Source organism: Thamnophis sirtalis, unplaced genomic scaffold, assembly GCF_051295495.1.
Source record: "Thamnophis sirtalis isolate CommonGarterSnake01/CBP01778 unplaced genomic scaffold, rThaSir2_p1.2 scaffold_12, whole genome shotgun sequence".
NCBI lineage: Eukaryota > Metazoa > Chordata > Lepidosauria > Squamata > Natricidae > Thamnophis > Thamnophis sirtalis.
The window spans coordinates 1,522,485-1,533,251 of NW_028261392.1; positions in this window are offsets into that span (position 1 = coordinate 1,522,485).

Consider the following 10,767-nt stretch of genomic DNA (forward strand, 5'->3'; position numbering starts at 1 on the left):
CAATAAGGGGCACAAATATTTCACTTCCATCTTGATGGACATTGCTAAGGCTCGTACAACGTGTCCTGCTTTGTCTGGGGGGAAAAGTGTTACTCGGTGGAAGGATAAGCGACTTGCAAGCTTTTAAAAATTTGACAGAACACAAGAAGCAAAGGTTTACGATCATTAAATTTGCTTCAATGCCTTGGCTTAAAGAGAAGCAGACAGATGGACTGATTTATTTCCCTTAGTTGGGACTACAACTGGAATACTTGCATAGTCCGGTTATTTAAAAAGAGGAGGGGGAAGCCCACCTGTTACCAGGAACAGCTGACCCATCTTGAATTTAGTTTCTGCTCCTCTACCAGAGATAAGGGAATTTAGCTGCTTTCTATGTTGAAATATTAAAAGCGTACAGATGCCTCCCCCTGTTTCTCACCCACTAGATGTAGCCACTTCATTTGGGACACAAGTCTTTAAAAATGCATTTTAAAAAAGACAAAATGTTTGACATGAGGAGAATTCTGAAATTGAAGGAGAATGCTGAATGGCCAGTACCAGAAAGAAATTTCCCAGCTGTCAGGAGCAACTCATTAAGTCTATATGGTATTTCGGACGGAACATCTCTTTTAATTATTATTTAATTAAATTTCCCTATCTATACTTCAGATGAAGAACGGTTGCAAGATTTGGGTATGTCTAGTGTAAAGAAGAACCAGGGGTGACATGATAGCAGTCTTCCAATATTTGAGAGGCTGCCACAAAGAAGAGAGAGTCAAGCTATTCTCCAAGGCACCTGAAGGCAGAACAAGAAGCAATGGGTGGAAACTAATCAAGGAGAGAAGCAATCTGGAACGAGGGAGAAATTTCTTGAAATCAACCACTGGAATGGCTTGTCTTCAAAAGTTGTGGGTACTCCATCACTGGGGAGTTTTAAGAAGACATTGGACAGCCATTTGTCTGGAATGTTATAGGGTATCTTGCTTAAACAGTGGGGTGGACTAGAAGACCTCCAAGGTCCCTTCCAGCCCTATGATTTCTATGTGCTACCAATCTTTCCATCTCCCAATACTCACAAGATAGTTAAACGCAACTACAGTTTTGTCCACCTTGCCTTCTCTATCGGCAGAGCCTTCTTATATACCAAAATGCATTGGATTGTCACACCTGATGGTTGACATCTGCAGGTGATCACAATGTTAAAGAAATTGCAGGCACTTGGGGGGGCCTCATGGATTCCGAGCTTGTCTCAACATCAGACACTGCTATGGAAATCCTGGGCTTTGCATTGTAATGTTCCCTGTAGATACATACGTGTCCGAGTGGGAATCTACAGTTTGCAAAGAATGTCATGAATCCAACAATAGCAATAGCAGTGAGACTTATATACCGCTTCATAGGGCTTTCAGCCCTCTCTAAGCGGTTTACAGAGTCAGCATATCGCCCCCAACAACAATCCGGGTCCTCATTTCACCCACCTTGGAAGGATGGAAGGCTGAGTCAACCTTGAGCCGGTGAGATTAGAACCGCCGAACTGCAGATAACAGTCAGCTGAAGTGGCCTGCAGTCTTGCACCCTAACCACTGCGCCACAAGGCTCAATCTCTCTCCAACCAAGTTGACCAACAAGTACACATGCAACGAACATCAACTATCATTGTTCTTTCCCCCTCACTCGATGCTCTTCATTAGCTAAATATCCTTTCCAAACTAAGAGATCCTCCAGAGAGCTTGAGTGGAGCACATCCGGCGCATATAAAAGTCCTTTTTGCTGAAATGAGTGACTTAGCAGTCCCCGACCTTCTGTTTCCAGACTACAGCATCCATCACACAGGCGTGTTGTGCCATAATTATGATGGACGGCTTGCAAAAGGCCTTCACCCTCTTCTACAATAGCTCACAACTCACGCAAAACACCCCCAGTTATCCTTCTCTTAATTTCCTTCCAAAGAAAACTTCCCGGGATGCGTTGAAGTGTCATTTTTCAGATCTAAAATTGTAGCAGACCCCAGAAATAAATTCTAGGAACTCAAGAATATTGAAGGTTATCTAATCCAACCAGGAGACCCTACATCAGCCTGGACAAACGGTTCTCCAGTCTCTTCATAAAAACCTCCCATGATGGAGCGCCCAGAACTTCAAGAAAGGTTCTCTAGATCAGTGTTTCTCAACCTTGGTGACTTTAAGTCCCGTGGACTTCAACTCCCAGAATCCCCCAGCCAGCAGAGCTGGCTGGGGGAATTCTGGGAGTTGAAGTCCATGGGACTTAAAGTCGCCAAGGTTGAGAAACACTGCTCTAGATTAATTGTTCTCATGCCAGGAAGTTTGTCCTTAGTTCTAGATGTCTAGGGAGATTCTCCATCCTCCAAGTCCTGGTTGTTCCCAAAGGTGGACAACTGGACTTCCTGTTTTTTTCTTGAAGACGTTTTGCTTCTCATCCAAGAAGCTTCTTCAACTCTGATTGGATGGTGGGGAAGGGAAGGATTGATACTCCTTGCAAAGAGCTGGTCATTTGGATCCTTTGGGCAATGAGTCGCGTAAATCCTTCCCTTCCCTACCATCCAGTCAGAGTTGAAGAAGCTCCTCCTTGGGCGAGAAGCAAAACGACTTCAAGGAAAATCCAGAAAGTCCAGTTGCCTCTTGAAAAAAAACAAGGCAGCTCTGGGATCCTGAGTTCTAGGTTGACTCTCCCATTGGTTAGTTTTCATCCGTTGTTCCTTGTCTTGCCTTTGGATGCTTTGGGAAACAAAAGTGGATTATTCTCAGATCTGTGGTTCAATCCCAAAACAAGGGGAAGGAGCAAGGGAGGGGAAAAAAACTTTGAAACTTTCTTTTGGCGGAGTCGAACACGAGACGGGTCAGAAGAGGAATTCCCAGGACCTTTGTAAAAAGAGCAGCTTTCTGCCCAAGATCATTTCTCATCCTTCGCAACCCCTCAAAGCTTACTTCACAGGGGTGTGTTTTCGAAGCCATCGCCACTCCGGTTTTAAAAAGCCAAGGCAAAACCTGGCTATTCAACCCTCCAAAACCCAAACCAGCTCTGCTGGACATTTTCTTCCTGTCGTCCCAGAAGCAGAAAAAAGCTCTTTTAAATCAGTTTTATGGGCTGGAGCCTCTGCCCGCTTTTCTCCTTTCAGAAAACTCCTCGCACATCCTCTGGACTGAATGGCAGAGTCCAGGCAGCCCAGCCCTGCAGATTGTGCCAGGGACGTAAAACACGATTTACGATGCTGCAGGAAATGTCTTCAGATCTACGAGGTCCGACAGGGATTTGAACGGAGGGGGCACAGTTTAGTAACACTCCGAAATGGAAGGTTAAGTACTTTCTAACGCCCCACACATTCCAGAAATGCTCGGAGAACTTGTTTTATTGTTCTGCGGGGGCAGGCAGGAGGACCCTATCAACAATTGTTTCGATTCAGCCTTGTTATTTTAACTGCAAAGGAGCGATTATCTTCACACGGGACCCTCTCGCACAATTACTGAACCACATCCGACGAGACCATTTAGCCCCGATTGAGTTCCAAGTGCTTTTTACACACACATTTCAACCAAAGAACAAGAGCGGAAATTCCAGAGAGAGATACCTTTCCTGAAATGCACCCCCCCAAAAAAGGTAAATTAATTAGGACTATTATTATAATCACAATAATAGGCTAAACTATTTCTTTTATACTAAATGTGCGGAAGGACAACAACGGAAGGAGGGAGGAAGAGGAGGGAAAAGAAGAAAGCGGAAAGGAGAGGAAGTAAGGGAGGGGAAGCAAGCGTAGGAAAGAGGAGAAGGAGGAGAGAAAGAGAGGAGGGGGAAAGAGAGGGGAAGAAGAAAAGAGGAAGGAGAGGAGGAAAGAAGAAGGTAGAGGAGGGATGTTGGGAAGAAGGAAAGAGTACAGTTGTTGCAAAAATAAGATGGATATGTGGGGAGGCAAGAAAGTGACCCCCGATTATGCTTTTTATATTTTTAAGAAGATTGTGATAAATGTTAGAAGTTAATGGATAAATGTTAATAGTATCTAAAAGAATGTATATTTGTGAATGTACCGTATGTGGAAAAGGAAAAAAATAAACCTTTTTTTAAAAAAAAATATGCGGGATTTTCTCTTTCCTTTCAATAAGAGACTGCGTGTATCCAGAAGTCACAGAAAATTTGCAAAAGAGAACGTCCATTTGAGTGGTGGAAGATTTAGGACAGTGTTAACCTTGTCAACTTGAAGACGTCTGGACTTCAACTCCCAGAATTCCCCAGCCAGCCCAGCCCAGCCCAGAGGATACAAAGATGCTGTGTTTGTGTGTTCCTCGAAGCTTAGAAATATCGAATGTAATTGTAATTACCATATTTTTTAAGAATATAAGACGCACCTTTTCCCCCAAAAGAGGGTGAAAATCTGAGTGTGTCTTATACACTGAATATAGCATTTTTTGGCCTCCCAAAACCATGCCCTGCGCATCCCGTTTTTCACACAAATGTACACACAGAGGGTTTAGGAGGCCTCTAGAGTGTTCCTGGGGGCTGGGGAGGGGAAAAAAACAAGTGAAAAAGTGCCTATTTTTCACAAAAATTGGGGTGTTTTGCCTTCCCTAGCCCCCAGGAGCAATCTATAGGCCTCCCAGACCCAACAACCAGAGGCTAAATAAAATGCTCCATAAGCTTAAGCACATAAGGAGCCAATGAGTTGCTGAATTGGTTGGTTGCATTTCAGATAGCTTGCAAATCACAGTCGCCTGAATCCCCTTTTCATTCTGAACAGAAAAATAGAGTCACAGAATAACAGAACAGCCGGATAACAAGAGTTGGAAGGGGTCTTGGAGGTCTTCTAGTCCAACCCCTTGCTTAGGTCTTGCTGCCAAGACTGTAGTTAGTCATTCAAGGGAGCCAGCTAGGGAAACTGAGGCAGCTGCGGCTTCTCGCATGGCCAATCCCGCGCAGACAGCCAGACAGCCAGCGGAAGGGAGAGTTCCTTTGTCTGTTGTCCGCGAAGCGGTTAGAAGGCCCGTTTCAATTCATTCCTAGATTTCCAGATGGACTTTTCGGTTGTTGTTTTTTTTAAGAGTTCTTTGTTGCAAACTTCCCGTGCCTCCTTCAAAAAAAATAAGGGGGCTCCGGGGACTTCGCATTGCTAGACTGTGAGGTAAGCCAGCTCCATTAAGTGGGATTCCAGTTTGCCGGGGTCTCCCCGTTCATCAGGTAGCCATCTCCTGCAGCTGGTTTTGCCACTGCGGTGACATCGTGGAGTTGAGTTTGGGGCCGGTAGATGCAGAAATCAAGGTGGTGCTTCTCAGACACCATTGGGATCCGATGGGAAACTTTCATGGGTCTTTCCGTTCCCAGCATTCCTCCACTTGCCACATTCGTGACTTGTCACACCAGAGGGCTTTCAGCAGACTAAGCCCCTCTCCCTCCTTTTCTCTCTCTCTCTCCCTCCCTCCCCCCCCCCCTCTCTCTCTCTCTCCCTTTCTCTCTGTCAGTCTGTCTCTTTCTCTGTTTCTGTCTCTATGTCTCTCTCTTTCTGTCTGTCTCTCTCTCTTTGGCTTTCTCTCTCTCTGTGTGTATGTTTCTGTCTGTCACTCTGTGAGTGTGTCCCCTCCCTCTCCCTCTCCCCCTCCCACCCTCCCTCTCTCTCTCCCTTTCTCTCTCTCTCTCTCTGTCGGTCTGTCTCTCTTTCTCTGTTTCTGTCTTTCTCTCTTTGGCTCTCTCTCTTTGGCTTTCTCTCTCTGTGTGTGTATATGTGTCTGTCTGTCTCTGTGTGTGTGTCCCCTCCCTCTCCCTCCCCCCTCCCTCCCTCCCTCCCTCTCTCTCTCTCCCTTTCTCTCTCTCTCTCTCTCTCCGTCGGTCTGTCTCTCTCTCTGTCTCTCTCTCTCTCTGTGTGTCTCTCTCTCTTTGGCTCTCTCTCTGTGTATGTGTCTGTCTGTCTCTGTGTGTGTGTGTCCCCTCCCTCTCCCTCTCCCCCACCCCTCCCTCACTCTCTCCCTTTCTCTCTCTCTCTCTCTCTCTCTCTGTGTCGGTCTGTCTCTCTCTCTCTGTTTCTGTCTCTCTCTCTCTTTGGCTCTCTGTGTCTGTCTCTCTCTGTCTTTCTGTCTCTCTCTCTGTGTCTCTCTCTTTGGCTCTGTGTGTGTGTGTGTGTGTATGTATCTGTCTGTCTCTCTGTGTGTGTGTCCCCTCCCTCTCCCTCTCCCCCTCCCCCTCCCTCCCTCCCTCCCTCCCTCCCCCTTTCTCTCTCTCTCTCTCTGTCGGTCTGTCTCTCTGTTTCTGTCTCTCTCTCTCTTTGGCTCTCTCTCTCTCTGTGTATGTGTCTGTCTGTCTCTCTGTGTGTGTGTCCCCTCCCTCCCCCTCTCCCCCTCCCTCTCTCTCTCTCTCTCTCTCTCACACACACACACACACACACACACACACAGTAGTCAGAAAGCAGAGGACACTTCACAGTTTCTTGAAGGCTAGTAACAGCCCTTCTGAGTTGTGGATGTTGTGGAAAAGGCCAGGGAGAACATCTACCCTTCGGAGTCCTTGCCAGGGTTTGCAAGTAGAGCGAAGCGATCAGCCTGTAGAAAAATATGTTCTGTTGTGTTCAATTTCACGTAGGAGGTAGAAGAAGCCTTGAGCAGGTCGTTACGATCTCGTCGGTCCTGTTTATTTGCTGCAGCTCTTGTTACTGCCCAGGAATTTGAAGCCCATTAACAAGAGGCGAAAACTAATTGGAATCACATCCCTGCTCATGTACCTAATCGGTTTCCCCTTTGAAGACAGAACTGTGATACCCTAAAGGGGGATGTTGCAAGGCATTTAAACATCGGTCGCTTCTTCTGGCTGGAAATCGGAAAGCCGGAGCAAACAGGGGTTTTTCTAAGTCTGGTTTGTTTGAATGGAAACAAGTCAAGAGATCTGGCTTTGGATTTCCATCAAATAAACCAGAAGGAGCTGGGAGTTGAAGTCTACACATCTTAAAATTAAAAAAATCTAGTTAGAAGCCTAATAACCCTCCCCCCTCCCCATATCTCAGCAAGCAGGAGCCTCCAAGAGGAGGCTTCCACAGCTTTACCCACCGCCCATCTCGTCTTCAGCACTCCTGGACCATCTTCAGAAGAACCACAGCAAGAACCTGAATAGGTTGCCTTCAAGGTCATTCTGCTGACTCCCTCAGGCTTTCCACTAAGGTGTGGAGAACTGGACTACTACGGACTCTAATCCTGCCAACAGACTACTGAAAGGGTAGCTGGAGAGAGAGAGAGAGAGAGAGAGACAGAGACTGAGGGAGACAGAGAGTCAGAGACAAATAGAGACAGAGAGACACAGAGAGACAGAGAGACAGACAGAGAGACAGAGAGACACAGAAAGAAAGAGACAGAGACAGATAGAGACAGAGAGATAGAAAGAGAGACAGAGACAGAGAGACAGAGACAGAGAGAGGGACAGAGAGAGACAGAGAGACAGAGAGAAAGTCAGAGGGAGAGAGAGAGTCAGAGGCAGAAAGTCAGAGGCAGAGAGAGACAGACAGACAGAGACAGAGAGAGTCAGAGAGAGACAGACAGATAGAGTCAGAGACAGAGAGACAAAGACAGAGAGACAGAGACAGAGAAAGACAGAGACAGAGACAGATAGAGACAGAGAGATAGAGAGACAGAGAGACACAGACAGAGAGAGAGACAGACACAGACAGAGAGACACAGACAGAGGGGGAGAGAGACACAGAGAGAGACAGAGAGATAGAGAGACAGAGAGACACAGAGAGAGAGAGACAGACAGACACAGACAGAGAGACACAGACAGAGAGAGAGACAGACAGATAGAGACAGAGACAGAGAGACAGAGAGAGACAGAGACAGAGAGACAAACAGAGACAGAGAGACACAGAGAATCAGAGACAAATAGAGACAGAGACACAGAGACAGACAGAGAGACACAAAGAGACAGACAGAGACCGAGAGATAGAGAGACAGAGAGACAGAGAGAAACACACACAGAGAGAGAGAGAAAGATAGAGACAGAGAGAGGCAGAGGCAGAGAGAGACAGAGAGAGAGACAGAGAGAAAGAGACAGAGACAGACAGACAGAGAGATATATTTGGGTGCCTTCTTCCAACTCCATCCCCAACTCCTTCTTGCGGGCACAACTGGTGGAAAACAATGTCGTTAAGAAAAGCAACAAGAGCAATGAGGCAACTACATGGCCTCCAGGCCAGTGGCCATATTTTTTTCTGTTCTCCCCTTGACCAGATAGTAGGAGGGCTGCTAGCGTCATAGAAAGATGCAATGAGGTAGAAAAACATCAAATCTTTGTGGAAGAGTAGCAAAAATCCCGAAATCTGGGTGGAACAGCCTTCTCCAAACACTTCCCCAAATGTTCAAAACTAGAGTTTGCATGAGCTGGAAAATTAGTTTATGGAAGAGTTTCAAGTTGGTTGCACCTAGATGGAACCAAAGGTGAACTTGTCCCAAAGGTGCTTTTTTTGTCAAGAGGCAACGGGACTTTCTTGGTTTTTCTTTTGAAGAAGTTTCGCTTCTCATCCAAATAGCTTCTTCAACTCTGACTGGATAGTGGGGAATGGAAGGATTTAAGCAATTTGCAGACAGAGCTGAAGAAGCTTCTTGGATGAGAAGCGAAATGTCTTCTAGGAAAAGCCAGGGGGAAAAAAGCAGTTTTGGGATAACCATGACCTGGATGACGGAGAAGCTCCATTAAAAAATGGGAAGGAGGGAAGGAGGGAGGGAAGCAAGGAGGGAAGGAAGGAGGGAAGGAAGGAGAGAAGGAGAGGAGGGAAGGAAGGAGGGAAGGAAGAAGAGAAGGAGAGAAGAAAGGAGGGAAGGAAGGAGGGAATGTAGGAGAGAAGGAAGGGGGAAGGAAGGAGGAAAGGGAGGGGAAAAGGAAGGAGAGAAGGAGAAAAGGAAGGAGGGAAGGAAGGAAGGAGGGAAGGAAGGAGGGAAGGAGAGAAGGAGGGAAGGGGAAGGAAGGAGGGAAGGAAGGGGAGTAGGAGAGAAGAAACGAGGGAAGGAAAGAGGGAGGGAGGGAAGAAGAAGTAGGACCGTTGTAAGATAAGATGGATCTATGGGATGTTAAGAAAGCAATCTTCAAGTATATTGTCAACTGTAGGGGGAAATTGTTATAAATACATATTATTAATAACAGTTATGAGATCATATAATTGTGAATGTATATATGAAATTGATAAAATAAAAATAAAATTTAAAAAAATGTTGTTTAAATGTTCTGCGTTTCTTTGAAAGAAGATTTCAGGGTTATTTCGAAAAGCGTTTCCAAATAAACTCTTCTTTATCTAGGCTGTGTAATCTAGCAGACATTTAGGAGTGGTGGAGGGCGGCCTCCGTCCCCTCCAGGAAATACGGATTCACCTACAAATTAATCTCTTTTGTTGATGTTGTTGCTGGCAAACTGGCTCTGGCCTGAGGCCAAATCAAATCTCCAAGGGTAGTTTCTGTTTGATATAATGAGAACATGAGGGGGAGAGAGAGAGAGAGAGAAAGAGCAAAAAGTGGAGGAAAAGGCAAGACAGAACTAAATGCTACAGAGATCCAATTAAGCTCTAAGTAACATCTGGATAGATTCTGCTTGTAATTCTGCGCAAGAATCAGGCCTCCATTCCTGATCTTCTGCTCACATCCGTCACTCTCTCACTTTAGGTAACTGTCATTTATCTGGCATTTTGAAGAAGAAGAAGAATTATCTGGCTGCCCATTTTCTCCAAGGTCATCTCTGGTACCCTCCCCACTACACACAACATACAGCACACAGACACTTTGTTTCAGTAACAATCCTCTTACAATGTTGTGCGTTCAACCCATTTGGTACATGCGTCTTCAAAAGTCAACCCTTCCTTGTAAAGCGAGGGTAACAGATTGCAGAAAGTATTCGCTCACCCATCCAAATAATCAGAATCGGGTGTTCTGATCACTTCCGTGGCCACAGGGGTATAAAATCAAGGACGTAGGCATGCAGACTGTTTTTGCACACATTTGTGAAAGAAGGGGTCGCTCTCAGAAGCTCAGTGAATCCCAGCGTGGAAGTGTGATAGGATGCCACCTGTGCAACAAATCCAGTCGTGAAATTTCCTCGCTCCTAAATATTCCACAGTCATCTGTCAGCTGTATTATAAGAAAGTGGAAGTGTTTGGGAATGACAGCAACTCAGCCACGAAGTGGTAGGCCACGTAAACTCCTCCAACATCAGTGTGTGTGACCTCACCAATGCGCTTCTGGAAGAATGATCAAAAATTCCCATAAACCCACTCCTAAACCTTGTGGACAACTTCCCCAGAAGAGTTGAAGCTCTTCAACTGGCAAAGGGTGGACCGACATCATGTTGAACCCTATGGGATTAGGAATGGGATGCCACTTACAGTAGGTTCATAGGCGAGTAAAGGCAGGAGAGTGAATACTTTTGGGCAATATAGTGCAGTGTTTTTCAACCACTGTGCCGCGGCACACTAGTGTGCCGTGACATAGTGTAAGGTGTGCCGTGGGAAAAACACTTTATATATAGTCAATATAGGCACAGAGTTAAATTTTTTTAACATTTCTAATGGTGGTGTGCCTTGTGATTTTTTTCATGAAAAAAGTGTGCCTTTGCACAAAAAAGGTTGAAAAACACTGATATAGTGTATTAAGCAGGAATTTTTGAGAAAAGACAAATCTAAGGGATGAGATTTAAATGTTTGCTTCCTGCAATAGCAATAGCAATAGCAGTTAGACTTATATACCGCTTCATAGGGCTTTCAGCCCTCTCTAAGCGGTTTACAGAGTCAGCATATCGCCCCCAACAACAATCCGGGTCCTCATTTTA